Here is a 16,739-nt window from a genome sequence, read left to right as displayed (position 1 = left end):
TTCACAAGATCAGACCATCTTGAGTCAGATCTAGTATATTCTCCCCTTTCTCTTAGTTTCATAGGTACACAACCTATGCATACCTTTTTAATTTCATACTGTTTATTTACTTATGCTATTTCCCTTATAGGTTGCAGTCTTCCATAGGTGATGACTGTCCAGATGGCCAATAGAAAATTGATTTCCACCAGTCATTGTGGTTTCTGCATTTGAGCCTTCCATCCTTCCGAGGTGGGTGAAATGAGGACCCAGACTGTGGGGGCGATATGCTGACTCTGTAAACCGCTTAGAGAGGGCTGAAAGCCCTATGAAGCGGTATATAAGTCTAACTGCTATTGCTATTGCTAAACTGGGTGAGAAACGAGGTACAGTATTACGTTTTTCAGCCACAAAGTCTAAGACAAGATATTTTCGCTTAAGAAATATATAGATGAAATCTTAACTGACCAGGACTCACAAAGGGTGAGGTTTCAAACTCAAATGAATTGTCCTCCCTGCCCCACGCCCCACCACCCCCCAGTACTGGAAAAAAGCAAAAGCTAGTAAGTAGCTGAAAATGATTCTGAATAGCAGATAGTATATTTGCATTTAGAATGCAATGCTGTTTCATCTAATACACACAGAGAAAGAGTAGATTTGGAAATGATGCATAAAAAAATAGTCAAAATTATCGAGAAGTTGGATCACTTGTCCTAAGATGAGTAAAACAGAACTTGCAAAAGTAGAAATGGTACTAAAAAAAAAATAGGCTGGCAATATTTTTCTAAAAATAAAACAAAACTCAATGAAATTGAACCAAATGATTTAGGTAAAGAGGAAAGACTACTTTCCCACAAAATGCATCATGTGCTAAATTATGATAGTTATTAGATCACTTGCTTCAAAACTAGAATTTAAATGGCCATGAGTTGTGAGAATTTTAGGGAAACATCAAAATATTTCAATCAATCAACCTTAAAGATAAGGGCTTGGTAATAAGTGTAATGAACAAATTGACATTTGTAAAGCTGTTATGTGACAGCGGCCCTGCCAAAAAATGTAATTTGTTAAACAGTTACTGAGCCTTTGGGAAAAATCCATTTCCCAGGATGTTTACTATGCCATCTTCCTTGCATCTTTCCTTCTTCCAATTTGATAGGAAGAAGTTTGGGAATTTCAGAAGTCCATATAAGCTAAAAAGCAGATCAGCTTAGAAAAAATAGCACTATTTCCAATTGGAACAGAGCAGTGGTGGGATTCAGCCAGCTCGCACCTATCCGGGAGAACCGGTTGTTAACTTTCTAAACAGTTCGGAGAACTGGTTGTTGGAAGAAATCTCCTTTTGGTTTTTTCCATTTTTACAGAGCTAATCCTGTAAGGAAGGCAGGAAGGAAATATTCTGGTGTTGTTTCTAGCCTAATCGTTATTGCCCTCCTTACAGAAACTGCCTCTCCGGTTAACCCTTATTACATTGTAACAGCTAAAGCAAAGCGCCCATTGACGTGAGTGACTTTGAGTTGGCTACACCCACACGGTCACATGACCACTGGTCCATGCCTACCCAGCTGGTCATTAGGGCAGAGAACCGGTTGTTAAATTATTTGAATCCCACCACTGGAAAAGAGAGAGGGGAAATCTTGGATTAGTTAATTTATTTTCCTCTTAATTCAGTGCAATGGAAGTTAAGAATAGTACTGTTATTTATAAAAATATACATATACATATACATATACATATACATATACATATACATATACATATACATATACATATACATATACATATACATATACATATACATATACATATACATATACATATACATATACATATACATATACATGCATACGTGCATACATAGCAATAGCAATAGCAATAGCAATAGCAATAGCAATAGCAATAGCAATAGCAATAGCAATAGCAATAGCAATAGCAATAGCAATAGCAATAGCAATAGCAGTTAGACTTATATACCGCTTCATAGGGCTATCAGCCCTCTCTAAGCGGTTTACAGAGTCAGCATATTGCCCCCAACAACAATCCGGGTCCGCATTTTATCCATCTCAGAAGGATGGAAGGCTGAGTCAACCCTGAGCCGGTGAGATTTGAACAGCCGAACTGCAGAACTGCAGTCAGCTGAAGTAGCCTGCAGTGCTGCATTTAACCACTGCGCCACCTCGGCTCTATATATACATACATATATGGAAAAGCAGTAGACCAATGATTAATTGTAACAATACTATGATTCTATAAATCTCTTTCAGAGACATTGTATTTAAAATCAAGGACAGCATCTAGCTGGCTTTAGCTGATCTCAAAAGGTGAAGCAGGTTTCAGTCTGGTTAGGAGTTGAATTTGTGATCCCCAGGTAATCCAGTGATGTGGGGCAGAGTAAGACCTTGAGAGGATATCCTGAAAGTACCCAATGGTAAATTATTTCCATATTGTTGCAAAGGAAACCACATGGCTATATCCATCTAAATGATGCCCCCTATTTGGACCCTGGAAACACTTCTCTGTCAGTACCTGCCATCTGGAATGAGTGTCTATGGAAATTCTCAGTCATCCAGGTCATGTGCTTTTTCAAAAGGCAACTGGACTTTGTTTTTCCTTGAAGATTTTTCATTTCTCATCCAACAATCTTCTTCAGTTGTGTTCAGTTCAGTTTTCTTCAAGGAAAAACAAAATCCAGCTGCCCTTTGAAAAAGCACCTTTAGGACATCTGGAATGAGGTTCCTCCTGAGATTCGAGTGGCTCTCATCTTACTGGTATTTTGAAAGCTCCTGAAGATACGGCTCTTCACCCAGGTTTTTGACAAAAATGACTGACCCTCCTTTCTTTTCTTCCCTTCCCTTGAACCCCTCCTGGGATCTTCCCCATCTTTGTTCTTTTGTCTTGTCTTCTTTTTTTATGTTTTGGTATTGTTCTTTGTTTTTAAATGTTGCTCGGAATAGGGAGCATATACAATTAATAAATTATTAACATTAGTCTCCAGGAATGAAGCTTTAAAAACCAGAAACATTTAGTGTCATATACAATCACAATCACAACCAACTTCTCAGAAAGTTGACCAGTTGGTCATTTTAGAAAACAGATGTTTGATGAAAGGGGCGCTTGATCTGAGTCACTAAAACTCATGTAACTCTTCTGTATTCCTAAATCATTATGGATATATAGTTATGAATAAGGTGCAATATACAAATAAGCTGTCATGTTCAGTAAAAGCAATGGATTAATATAGCATTCATATAATGTTTGCTTGTTTATTTATTTATTTTGATGGATATATGTTCTGACCCCCCTCATCCCATACCAACACACACTCCAAGCCAAAGATAAGTTATGGCATTTAATTAACAGACAGACAGGTCCTTGGCAGCAAACCGGCACAGACAAGCTTGGGCAGCAATAACCACAGATAAGGCTTGGCAGCAATCCAGCCTGCCAAGCTCATAACAATGTTCTCTGACATTCGTTCCTGCTTTGACTTCTGCAAGAAGGGCGTGGGCACAAGCAGTCTTTTTATAGTCTGGAGAGGAGCCTAATGACCACCAGCTGAGTGCAATTACCTCCTGTAACTGTGCAACTGTTCCTGATGCCTATTAGCTCTTCGGTGCCGTGCATCCAGGAACAGCTCACTGCTGGCATCCAGCTCACTCTCCCTTGTCTCCTCCCCACTGGTCCAAGGCTCAGGCGCCTCCTGGTGGCCAACCAGCCTCTCTGAGCCCTGCTCGGAGTCGGAACCCTGTCCAGGGTCCTTCACATCCTCCATAGCCAACTCATAGGGCCCCTCGCTGTCGGAGTCTGGTGGCAGCTCCAATGGCTCCTGCTGGGCCACAACAGATATATATCCTGATTAGCCATTCCCAGTGAAATAGTGGCCACTTTAAAAGCAAGTGCATAATGAAGAAGCAATATTTGGTTTTGGTTTTCATGTCAACAATAAACTGGAGCATAGAAAAAGGGGATTCATAGCTGATCCTCATATAAGGCATGACAAATCCACCTCTATCAACTTCATGCCAATCTTTTACTAGAACAAACATTAATTGGATATTCAATGTTCACATTCTGGACATCCAGCCTAATGACAAATGATAGTGCTATTCCTGCTTCCCACTATCCCCATCGCATTTTCTGTATTGCAGCTTTCAGGTCATGCAAATGAAACTGTTTATAGCTTACATTCCGGTGGTTGTTTATCCCACCTTTTACTTTCTAGTTTACCAGAGATAAGGCACTCCAAAAGGTAAGAAATCAATAGCTGTTTTAATTACACACCCCAGATTTATCATTGTTTCCATATGTTAATTATGGTCTTTTTATTAGAAATGTGAGAAGCAGGAGAGAGGTTGATAAGCAAAGCAACAGAGAACTGGGATGTTTTTGATGGGAACAGAGAGAGAGAGAGAGAGAGAGAGAGAGAGAGAGAGAGAGAAAGAAAGAAAGAAAGAAAGAAAGAAAGAAAGAAAGAAAGAAAGAAAGAAAGAAAGAAAGAAAGAGAGAGAGCAAAAGAAAGAAAGAAAAAGAAAGAAAAAGAGAGAAAAAAGAAAGAAAAAGAAAAAGAAAGAAAAAGAAAGAAAAAGAAAGAAAAAGAGCAAAAGGAAGAAAGAAAGAAAGAAAGAAAGAAAAAAGAAAGAAAAAGAAAGAAAAAGAAAGAAAGAAAGGAAGGAAGGAAGGAAGGAAGGAAGGAAGGAAGAAAAAGAAAGAAAGAGAAAAAGAGAAAAAGAAAGAAAGAAAGAAAGAAAGAGAAAGAAAGAAAGAAAGAAAGAAAGAAAGAAAGAAAGAAAGAAAGAATGAGGGAGGGAGGGAAGGAAGGAGGGAGGGAGGGAGGGAAGGAGGGAAGCTGGTTCTTTAGATGTATCTCTTTTGTCCATCAACTGCTAAACATTTTCTTGTGGAAAATCTATCAACAGTGTGTAATGCAAAATGCAGCATTTTTCTCTTTCTCTCTTTCTTTATGCCATTCCATAGGATGTAATAAATTAGGATTACATTAAACAGACTGAGGAGTGTTCCTTTAGCATCCTGGCAACAAAATATATGTTGGTGGATCTGGGGAAAGGGCAATCTTGTTATCTACTCCTCCAGATTTTGGTGTTACAGGACATTTATATAGAACAACACTAATTTATGTAGAACTGCACTCACTAATGTTGCAATATAGTCAGTCCATTTTTAAATTGAACATCCGCAGATATAAAACAATTTTAAAAAGTGAGGTCTCTACTCCAGAAACCATTTAATCCTTGTTCTGCTCTTTTCCAGAAGAAGGCTTTTCTAGAACACTTCCTGCCTAGCATATTTACACCTTGGGAGTAGATATATCTACCTTCCACTCTGGACTTCTTAATTTCTTTTGCCAGCCTTGCTCCATATATTTCCCAATAGAACTCCCTGGGAAAAGTCTCGTCTGATTTGATTTTCACTGTGCCAGAAAATTGTGAAGTACTTTTTTACCTCAACAATTAAAAAGAATAATCTCTTCAGAAGACCGAGTAACAAAAAAGATAAGTCATTTTTGCAAAGAGCTGGTGTGATGTATTCTAATCAAGATCCTGCCATACTTGATTTTGGTTGATTGATCATTGATATATGCCCTGAAGCCATTTTTGACTCCTACTGACCACGTAGATAGATTTTCTCCATGATGATGTGTCTCAAACCTTGTCTTTTGAGTCTTTCCTTCCACCTTTCCCAGTATTAGAGCCTTCTCCAGAGAACTGGTCTTCGCATAATTTGAGCCTTTTCATTTGTGAGAACTCTGGGTTGATTTGTTGAATGGTCCACTGGTTTGTTTTCTTGGCTTTCCATAATATTCTCAGAAGTCTTCTCCAACACCAAAGTTCAAAAGCATCAATATTTTTCTAGCCTCTTCTTCAACTTTCAACTCTCACCTCCATAGATTGTCACAGAAAATACTATAGTTTGCATGATTCTGCTCTTTATAGATATAGACATATCATGACATTTGAATATATTTTCCAAGGCGTTTGTTTTCCTACTATTTTCCAATGGTCTTATCTGTTATTCAGATTAGAGATGAAGCAACTCATGCTCATCCATCCAATCTAAACACTGAAAATAATTCAACATGAACTCAGTAAGTGGCTAGCTAGCACAAACAAATCAAATGCTCTTTTTTGTCAATTGTTCAGTTCTACAAAGACTCCCACACGACACATTCCTTCTGCTTTTTCTTTCCTTGCTCAGATCCAAGATCCAGGATTATTCAAGTTTTGTGGTACTTGACTACTGTTAGATATTTTTGTGGGTATCTTCAAATCAATTTTGACTCCTGGCAATTACCTGGACAGGTGTACACAGTTTTCTTGGTCTGATTTGTGAAGTGGTTGGCTATTGCCTCCATCCTAGGGTTGAGAACAGAGGTGGTATTCAGCCGTTTCGGAACAGTTCGGGCAAACAGGTAGCGGAGATCATGGGTGGGCCAGCCCACCCTCCCCGGCTCCATGCCCTCTCATTTAGCTATGTTTTTGAGGCCAGGTGCATGTGTGGAAGGCACGCGCATGAGAAAGCACATGCACTGAAGGCTGGGTGCATGCACAGAAAGTACATGCATGCTCAAAGCGAGCACATGTATGCGGGGTGAACGGATAGTTCCCAAGTGAAACCTTCCCAAGTGAAACCTAAGTGAAACCCACCACTGGTTGAAAGAGAATGACAAGCCCAAACTCACCCAGCTGACTTCATTCCTAAAGTGCAATTGGAACTCATGGCTTCCTGGTTTCTGGCCCGGTTCCCTAACTACTACATCAAACTTACTAGGCTGATTCAAATTCTCATTCAGTCATTGAACTCACTGGATGATTTGGAGTAGTCATTATCTCTAACCTAGCCTTTTTCAAAGGATTGTCAGTGTTGTGGCCCGCCAGGTGCTGTTGGAGCTGCCGCCAGACTCCGACAGCGAGAGGTCTTATGAGTCAGCCCTGGAGGAGGTGGAGGACCCTGGACAGGGTGCCAACTCTGAGCAGGGTGAGGAGAGACTGGTTGGCCGCCAGGTGGCTCTGGAGCCTTGGATCAGAGGGAGTGATCAGGAAAACACTTGTGAGTTGTTTTGGGATGCACGCCGTCGAAGGGCTACTCGGCGGCAGGAACAACTGCATAGTTATAGGAGATGATCATGCTCAGTTGATGATTAAGATCCTCTCCTGATTATAAAAGAGACTGCTTGTGCCACGCCCTTTTGCAGAAGTCAACGTTCACGTTAAGGACTAACCAGAAACAAACTTGGCAGATTGGATTGCTGCCAGAGTTTGTGTGTATTGCTGCCAGAGAGCCGAGGTGGCGCAGTGGTTATAGTGCAGTACTGCAGGCTACTTCAGCTGACTGCTAGTTCAGCAGTTCGGCTGTTCATATCTCACCGGCTCAGGGTTGACTCAGCCTTCCATTCTTCCGAGGTGGGTAAAATGAGGACCTGGATTGTTGGGGACGATATGCTGACTCTGTAAACCGCTTAGAGAGGGCTGAAAGCCCTATGAAGCGGTATATAAGTCTAACTGCTATTGCTATTGCTATTGCTATTATCTCTTTGTTTATGTAGCTTTCGTTCCTGGACGGAGGAGGGGGGTCAGAACAGTCATGTGGTTAAAAAGAACAGGGGAATCCACAGCTCTGAGAAATTATAAATATCTTTCTGTTTTGTTCTCATAGTGAATTTAGCTACTCTCACATCAAAATCACCTGAATCTAGGGACATGGAAATCATCACAAGTCGGACTATTTCTAATATGAATAAGATATGAATGATGAATGGCTTCATTTTTCTGGCATTTAATAGGTGTGCTAAGCATAGATAGTTCTCCTAAGGTCCTTATAAAGTAACAGACTAGTGCTATTCAAAACAGTCCAGTAAGAACCAAAATCTCTGGGGAGATAAGCAGCAAGCTCTTTAACTTAATGGATCTTGGTGTGTTAATTAAAGATCTACTGTAACCAGGGACACAACATACTCCCTCCTCTGCCAGCAGCCAGTGCTTCATGTCCAAATGGATTGTTATCGACTAGCCAATCAATTTTCAGATTCCAAGCATCCAGACAAATGAAGACTAATTATATCGCCCAGTCACATGTTCCCGCTAATGCAAATGGAACAACTCTACATTTCTAAACGCACAAAAACACACACTTGTTATTTACAGGGCTTTTTGTTTTGTTATGTTTTTGTTTTCATAGACGAAATGCTCCTAAGTGGAAAATCTATAAGACAAACTTCAGGGGTCATTGGTTATATCTTCTGCATGAGACAGGGAAGAAAACAACATTGTGCAATGCTTTTCTTTTTCTTTTTATAGAGTTTACATTAGATACAAATATATTAAAAGATGCACCGCTCATGTTACAGTAACATAAAATGCATCAGGAACAAGATTATGTTAATATTTATGCACAATAAAAGTATTGTATTTATCTCCAAAATTACTGCCTTGGCATGCAAATATAAATTTGTGAACCATTGTCTATTGAATCTTTTTCAAAATGGGGAAATAAATCAGCTATCCACAGCTCTTCAGTACTTCAGATATTGAACTGTGACTCTCGTGATTCCAAGCCATTATGCTATCTTGGGCTGGGTAATCCAATATTTTGGGTGAAGTCCATATTGGGAAAGAATATTTGTTCTATCTTATACAAAAAAATTGTTTGATATGAATATAGTACAAAAACAGGATATAATTACTTACAGGCAGCTTCTTACTGCAGAAAGAGGTGTACCACAACTGAAATCTTTGGATGTATTAAAAAAGGAAAAGGTAATTCAAACATGGTTTCAGTATGGGCAGTTGCAGGCTAGATGGAAAATAGTTCAAAAAATTGGCTTTATGCAAGTCGAGGATAATTTATTTAAAAAAAATTAGAGACCAAAGTCCAATGCATATAAAAAGATTATATAATGTATCAATAGAAATTGACTCCGAAACAGAGCTAGTTAAAGATTGTACGATTAAATGGGCTCAAATTGTTGAAGAACCAATAATGTTGGATACATGGGAAAAGATATTGGTGAGAAATGTAAAATTTACACAGACCCAAAACTTGAGAGAAAACTTTTATAAGATGTTTTACAGATGGCACCTAGATCCCCCCAAAAATGGCTTCTATGTATTTGAATTTACAACCTAAATGCTGGAGATGTGATTGTATGGACGCTACATATTTTCATATATGGTGGACTTGCAAAAAGGTTAAGGCATTCTGGATAAAAATATGGTGGATTATGCAAAATGTTCTTTAAAAAAGGTTAAGGTTTACCCCTCAGCTATTTTTGTTAGGTATAATTACTGACTGTACAGCTGTAGAGATTAACTTGATTTTGCACTTGATAACTGCAGCTAGATTGTTGGTGGCGCAATACTGGAAGAAGGAAGATTTGCCTACTATCCAAGAATGGACATTGAAAGTCACAAACTTAGCAGAGATGGCTAAAATATCTGCATATCTTAAGGACTATTCAAACGAGAGATATAAACGAGACTGGAAAAAATGGATTGACTATATTCAAAATAAATATGGGTCTAGGAAATTTCAGATAGCTTATGAGTGAGATCAGAAATGATACAAATTGTTTATAGTTAGCCCAACAAGGAGGAGCTACGCTCAATTTAAAGACGTTATTAATTTTCTACTTTCTCTTTAAGTATATTTTAAACTGTTTTTGTTAAAGATTTATATCTTGTATTGGTTCTGGGAAGGGGGGGAAGGTTGGGGGCTTGGGGGGGAGGGGGGAGTATACTAGGTTGGAGGAGGGGTGTTGGATTTTAAGGTAATATGATTGTATATGTATTCTGCTATTTTCTCTTTTTTATGTATATTGAAATGGAATTTTAAATACCATCAACACAAAAGGGAGTTTGCTCAGAAGCTGAAACACACCAAGCGAATTAGAGGAAGAGTGGGAAGCAGAGGAGAGAAGAAAGATAGGAAGAGAGGGACAGGAGAGAGGGTGAGGGGGGTAGATGAGGTGTATAAGGAGGAGTGGTAAGGGGAGAGAGGAGAAGGAGAAAGGAAGGGGAAGTAGAGTAGAAAAGGATGGAGGAAAGAAAGGATGTAGAAAGGGGGAGGAGAGAGGGGGAAGAAAGTGTCGGATAAGGTATAAATATGGTATATGGAGAGCAGAAGAGCCAATAACTGGGTTGTTGGGTTTTTTTGGTAGTTGATGGCAAGATGAATTGATGTTATTACTTAATAATACAACATGATATTGACTATGTAGTAGTATACATGTGATTATATGCTATGAAAATGGAAAATTAAAAAAAAATATGGAAAAAAAATTGTTTGATAGTAGTTGAACTGATAAATTCCAGATCTCAAAAAACAATTCTTTCAAATAGATGAAAAGGTTCTCATGGCCAGAAGCAGGCTGAACCTTACCAGGAAGCTAAGAGAGGCCAGAGGATGCAGATGGTTTATGCCCAGTGGTGGGTTTCTGCCAGTTTACACCGGATCGGGAGAACCGGATGGTGAAATTTACCAATCCGGTGAGAGGAGGTTTAACCTGTGGACTTGGAAGTAACTTCCGGAATGCCTGCCCTGGCCCTGTCGCTCCTTGCTCCCCACACTGCCCATCCAGAAGCCACTCCATTGCTTGCTCCCTCCGCACTATCCTACCCCAATTCGGGGTCAAGTCCCATACCTGGGAGTGGAGGTGATAAACGGAGAAACATGGAGAGGTCCAGTGGCACAATCCACCAGACAGCAGTGGCAAACTCAGGAGTTTTCTCCTGGATTCCTTTCTGTCCTGCCTCCTCCGATCTCCCAAAGTTCTTTCCCCAGAGTGTGATAGCTTTCTATTGGATTCCCCTCTGTCTTGCCTTCTCCGATCTCCCAAAGTTCTTTCACCAGCATGTGATAGCTTTCTACTTGATTCCTCTCTGCCCTGCCTTCTCCGATCTCCCTAATTTTGGCCCTTAATCTTCCAGTTGTCTATTTTTGGGAGGTTCCCCCCCCCCGCTTCATAGGAGTCCCCCCAAAAATAGGCCACCCACAAAATAGGCCACACCTACAGAATAGGTTCTAAAAAAAATTGAAACCCACCACTGCTTATGCCACAATATTTATCATCTATTATAACTAAATAAAAGCAGCCAAATAGATATAAGAAGAGGGCTTACTGCAAAGGTGATGCGGATACCTGAATATGAAGTTAAATCTACATAGTTAAAACTATGGGAGACGGATATCAAAATCTGCAAAATGGCAGGTGAGTTATTATGATGACGCATAAACGAAAAAGGGTCTTGGCTTGGATCACGACATCACACCTGCCATCTTGCAGATTTTGATCCTTTCCCGCAGGTGAGGCCCCTGTTTTGCATTCCTTCTTTAATCACCCAGGAAATTGTTCTGTAAACCATGCAACAGAGGTGGGTTCCTACCAGTTCGCACCTATTCGGTAGAACCGGTTCGTCAAATCTACCGAACCGGTTATAGGAGGTTCTACCAGTGGATCCGGAAAGCAGGCCACACCTACAGAAGAGGTTCCAAATTTTTTTGAAACCCACCACTGGTCCTTGGATATGATTATTCTACACTATCATGCTCATATTTATAAAACTCAGTGCCTCTGTGAAAGGTGAGGATGACTACTGCATTTGTGGTGCAATCGGAACATTGCGTGTGTTGAAGTTGTTTTAACGCAAACCAAAGATGCCTTTTAAAAAACAAGTTTACATCCTATTCTTATGCATGCCAGTGCTGTGTGTGAGGTAATTTAAGGTGGTTCTGACAAGTGTTGTCGGCATCTTCATATCCAGTCACATGGGCGGCAAGCCACTCCCATCCGGTCACATGGGCAGCAAGCCACTCCCACAAAGGAGGCCACACCCACAGAGTAGGTTCGAACAATTTTTGAAACCCACCACTGCCATGCAGTGACACCACAGTTTCAGTATTCACCCAGGCAGAGGGAACAGGAACCCCTTAGAACTTATGGAAGACAACAATCTTGCTTTCTCTCTAATTTGTTCTTTTCTGCTGCTTTTTGAAGAACCGAATGTGATGAGCAAATAACAAAATAAAAAACAACAACAAAAGAAATGAAAATAAAATCCTCAAGAAATAACAGTCATAAAAACCAAACCATTTATAAAAATGCTGTGATCAGCAATTTGATTTTTAAAAAACCAAAACATTTCATGAAAACCTAAAGCAACATCTCCCCATGATTTGAACATACTGATACCTTTGGAGAATGTGCTTTTGTATTATGCTGGTCTATGACTGAAATAAAGATTTTCATATTATGTTGCATTGTGTTATTTGAAAAAAAAAAGGAGTTCCACAACTGTAATACTTTTTTTCCCAAAAACATTCTGCTAAATTATAAGATAAAACTCTATTAGATAAAGCTCAATAAAGCAACTCTCACCAAATCTTACCAATAAAAAAGAGAAGACAATGGATTAATTTCATTTGAGCTAAGTCAGTTTTGGAAGTATTCTTCCCAAAGAAGTATTCTTACGAAAGAATCTTCTGAAACTTGGATACAATAAGGCTCTGGAGAAGCTATCAGAAGTTTGGCTTGAAGATGACCTTATCACTTCGCTCTTTTAGTGATCTGTCCATGATGGTGCAAGCTATTACTTACCTGGCTGTACATGATTCATAGTTTTTGAGGATGCTAACTTGCCTGTCAGACTTGCTATCATTTTGGTATTCTGTGATTCTGGTCTTTTTCAAGAGAAAGCAGGGCAGAACGTGACCCAATCTATAATCATACATTCTACTTCTACAGCAAAATAAATACTGAAATGTTGATGCTCCTCCATTATCCCAGACAGGGTCTTTCTCAGGCCAATCTTGAAATCCTTTAAAGGAGATGTCAAGGACTGAGCTAGAATTTATGCTTTGTTTGATTGTTTCCACCTAAAGATAAGGTGATAATAATAATGGGTTATGTCAAGAGTTTTATATTTATAGTTACAGTTCTTCAACCAAGATTGAGAACCACTATCTCATAGACCCAATTCAACCTCATCTAGTCTTTAGATCTTCTTCCTAGACCAGTGATGATGAACCTTTTTTGGCTCGCGTCCCAAAAGCGGGGGGAGTGCAGGAGGGTCATGCGTGGGCGTGCCACACCCGTAATAGAAGAGCCGAGGTGGCGCAGTGGTTAGGGTGCAGTACTGCAGGCCACTTCAGCTGACTGTTATCTGCAGTTCAGCGGTTCTAATGTCACCAGCTCAAGGTTGACTCAGCCTTCCATCCTTCCGAGGTGGGTGAAATGAAGACCCAGACTGTGGGGGCGATATGCTGGCTCTGTAAACCGCTTAGAGAGGGCTGAAAGCCCTATGAAGCGGTATATAAGTCTAACTGCTACTGCTATCTTCATCGCTGCTCTTCCAAGAGCTAAAATTCAGCAAAAAAATGATATATTTTCTTGACTGCTGTTTTCCTTTACTGATGATGGTTGATCCTAAAAGGCATAAGCTATCCACAATTTCAGTATCTTCATTGCAGTGGTGGGTTTCAAAAATTTTTGGAACCTCTTCTGTAGGTGTGGCCTGCTTTCCGGGTTCACTGGTGGAACCTCTTCTAACCGGTTCGGTAGATTTGACGAACCTGTTCTACCGAATAGGTGCGAACCGGTAGGAACCCACCTCTGCTTCATTGCCAGTTCGAAGGGTGGTTGTTCTATCTGTTGTCCTTAGTCTTTATGTATATAAATTTAGTCTCACATTTTCTCTGTGCAGATCCTTTGCATTTTCATTTGTCAGGGTAGTGTCATCAGCATAAAGTAAAGGTTCCCCTCGCATATATGTGCCAGTCGTTCCCGACTCTAGGGGGCGGTGCTCATCTCCGTTTCAAAGCTGAAGTGCCAGCGCTGTCCGAAGACATCTCCGTGATCAGGTGGCCAGCCCGACTAGATGCCGAAGGTGCACAGAACACTGTTACCTTCCCACCAAAGTGGTCCCTATTTTTTCACTTGCATTTTTACATGCTTTCAAGCTGATAGGTTGGCAGAAGCTGGTACAAGTAATGGGAACTCACTCCATTACACAGCACTAGGGATTTGAACCACCGAACTGCCGATCTTTCTGATTGGCAAGCTCAGCATCTTAGCCACTGAGCCACCGGGTTCCTGTCATCAGCATAGTGCAGGCTATTGATGCTATTTCTCGCAGCATTAAAGCTGTATGTACAGCTTTAAAAATGTAGGTTGAATAAATAAGAGAAGAGTATATATACTAAGTAGAGGGAAAGCAAAATCTAGAGTAAATGTTTTAAATGTTAATTCATCTTTCAATCTCTAAAAGCAACAATGTCCACTTAGAATCCCTACAGTTTTCTTCTTGTTACTGGTCAGCTGCAAAATCAGAGACCATTGTTCTTTGTTATTAACTACATTGAAACTGTCCAGATATTTTCTTCAAGAGATGAGGCATGAACACATTTTAGTAGCTGATACCCAGCAGTTATCAAGGACCATTAAGCAATCAATCAAGCTGTACAAAAATCTTCCTTATATGAATGAATGTAGTAAAGCTACGACATCTTTCTTGCTGAAATTACTGCTTTAAGCTGTTCAGCAAAAACCTCGCAATAAAGCAGGGAAGTTTAGCAACTTATTGCAGAGTAAATATTTGCGTGGGACATTTGATACAGAATGAGTAACTTAATTTCTGCAATTTGGGGGAGGAAAAATAAAAGACCTTTGTATAGTTTATGTTTTCCCACTAGGGCAGGGGTGCCAAACTCGATTTCATTGAAGACCGCATCGGGGTTGTGTTTGACCTTGGGGGGGGGCATGGTCAGCTTGACATCACTCATGTCGGGGGAACCTGTGGTGCTCCAAGTGCTCTGCCAGCGAAAACAGGTTCATGAGCTCCATTTTCACCTGCAAAGGCTTCCTGTAACCCACTGCCAGAGAAAAGTGAGCTTGGGAGGGTCACATGCAGCTCTCCCAAGCTCTGTTTTCACTGGCAGAGGCACCACAGGCCAGTCCGCTATTTCCAGGGGAGCCCAGTGGACCAAATCTAAGCACCCTGTGGGCTGGGTCTGGTCCCCGGGCCTTGAATTTGACAATGACTTGAGCAATATTGTAACTAATACTGTGTAAAATGTTTCTCTCAGAAAATGCATGAAACACTGGTTTTGGATGTTCAAGATCTGAACTGAAAAACACACGTTTGAGATATTTTGGTCCAAGTGCAAAGCAAAAATTCAATTACCTCCAATAGACCGATCAGATCCCACAGATTAGGCCTCCTCCGAATTCCATCCGCCAGCCAATGCCAACTGGCGACCACCCGGAGGAGAGCCTTCTCTGTGGCTGCTCCAACCCTCTGGAACGAACTCCCCGTGGAGATTCGAACCCTCACCATCCTCCAGGCCTTCCGCAAAGCCCTTAAAACCTGGCTGTTCCGACAGGCCTGGGGCTAAAGAGCTGTTGCCCCCGTCTCGAATGGTATGACTGTTGTGTGTTTTTAAATTATGTATTGTTATGTTTCGTCTTTTTTTATTTTCTGTCTGCACCCCCCTTCCCTGATTTGAATTGTGAGCCACCCTGAGTCCCCTTTGGGGAAAAGGGCGGCATATAAATGAAATAAAATCAAATCAAAATCAATCAAAAAATGGGGCTGTTTTGTTCCAGGGATTAACAAAATAAGACTATTTTGATCTGGGCAGAAGTGATCCAGGACAGGAAAAGATGAGGACATCAGCATCTAAATGGAGACAGGGGAGGGAGGGGGAAGGGAAGAAAGGGAGAATGGTCCTGTGAAGATTGAGGTGCGCTGATGAATTATGCTACGCTGGGACATTTATGGTATCAGTGGTGGCTGAGGCAAGGGAAGATGTTGGGAAGATGAAGAGCAAGTGGGCTATTGAGATATCGCCCTGTCAGAACATCAGCAGGATCAGTAATGCTGGATGAGGAGAGGAGGAAAGAGAGGAAGATCAGGAAGAAGGTTGTCTGATGGGAGACTGAACATCATACTGGGATCTGCCAAGGGAATGAGGGGAAAAGAGGTGATGCATGCTAGCTTTGCTCTACCTGCCTCTTTGGAATTTATGGTCCACAACCTGGAACAGGCAAGGTGATTTGGATTTCAGTCAAGCATGGCTGATCCAATGCAGCTGAGTCCTCAGAAAAGTATGGCTTGTTCTACAATTGAAACTTGCCACACTGTGTCTGCACAAGTATTGGGAAGAATTGGCATTCAGAAAATAGTCTAGGGCCGTGATGGCAAACCTATGGCTCGCATGCCACAGGTGGCACGCGGAGCCATTTATCAGGGCACACAAGGCGTTGCCCTGTCAGCTGTCCAGCTGACTTCGGCCTTCTTTTGAGGCCATTTTTTGCCCTCCGGAGGCTTCCTTGAAACCTCCAGAGCATGAAAAACCACCCCAGGGTTAGGGATAGATTGGAGATCTGTCTATGTGGCAGGGATGGCATTCACTTACTTTCCCTACCGGTTTGCAAATGTGAGCCTGCACAAACACGCCCCGTCCACCCATGTGCTCGGCCTTCCGCACATGCGCTTTGATTGTGCACGTGGTTTGAAATGTGTGTGGCTTGAAAATGTACCTAAATAGGATGGCACAGATCTGTCCCACCCACCATTTCCACTGGCGAACCGGTCCGAACCGGCTGAATACCACCTCTGCTACGTGGTTGATAGAAGTTGAAAATGACTTGATGGCACATACAATAATCAATCAATCAATCAATCAATCAGGAACACACTCAGTACAAAGCATGTCCAACATGCAAATTGAGGTTTTCAGAAAGGAAAGGA

This window comes from Thamnophis elegans, chromosome 11, assembly GCF_009769535.1.
Source record: "Thamnophis elegans isolate rThaEle1 chromosome 11, rThaEle1.pri, whole genome shotgun sequence".
NCBI classification, from domain to species: Eukaryota; Metazoa; Chordata; class Lepidosauria; order Squamata; family Colubridae; genus Thamnophis; species Thamnophis elegans.
The sequence above is the reverse complement of the archived record's forward strand: the minus strand, read 5'-3'. Positions refer to the sequence as shown.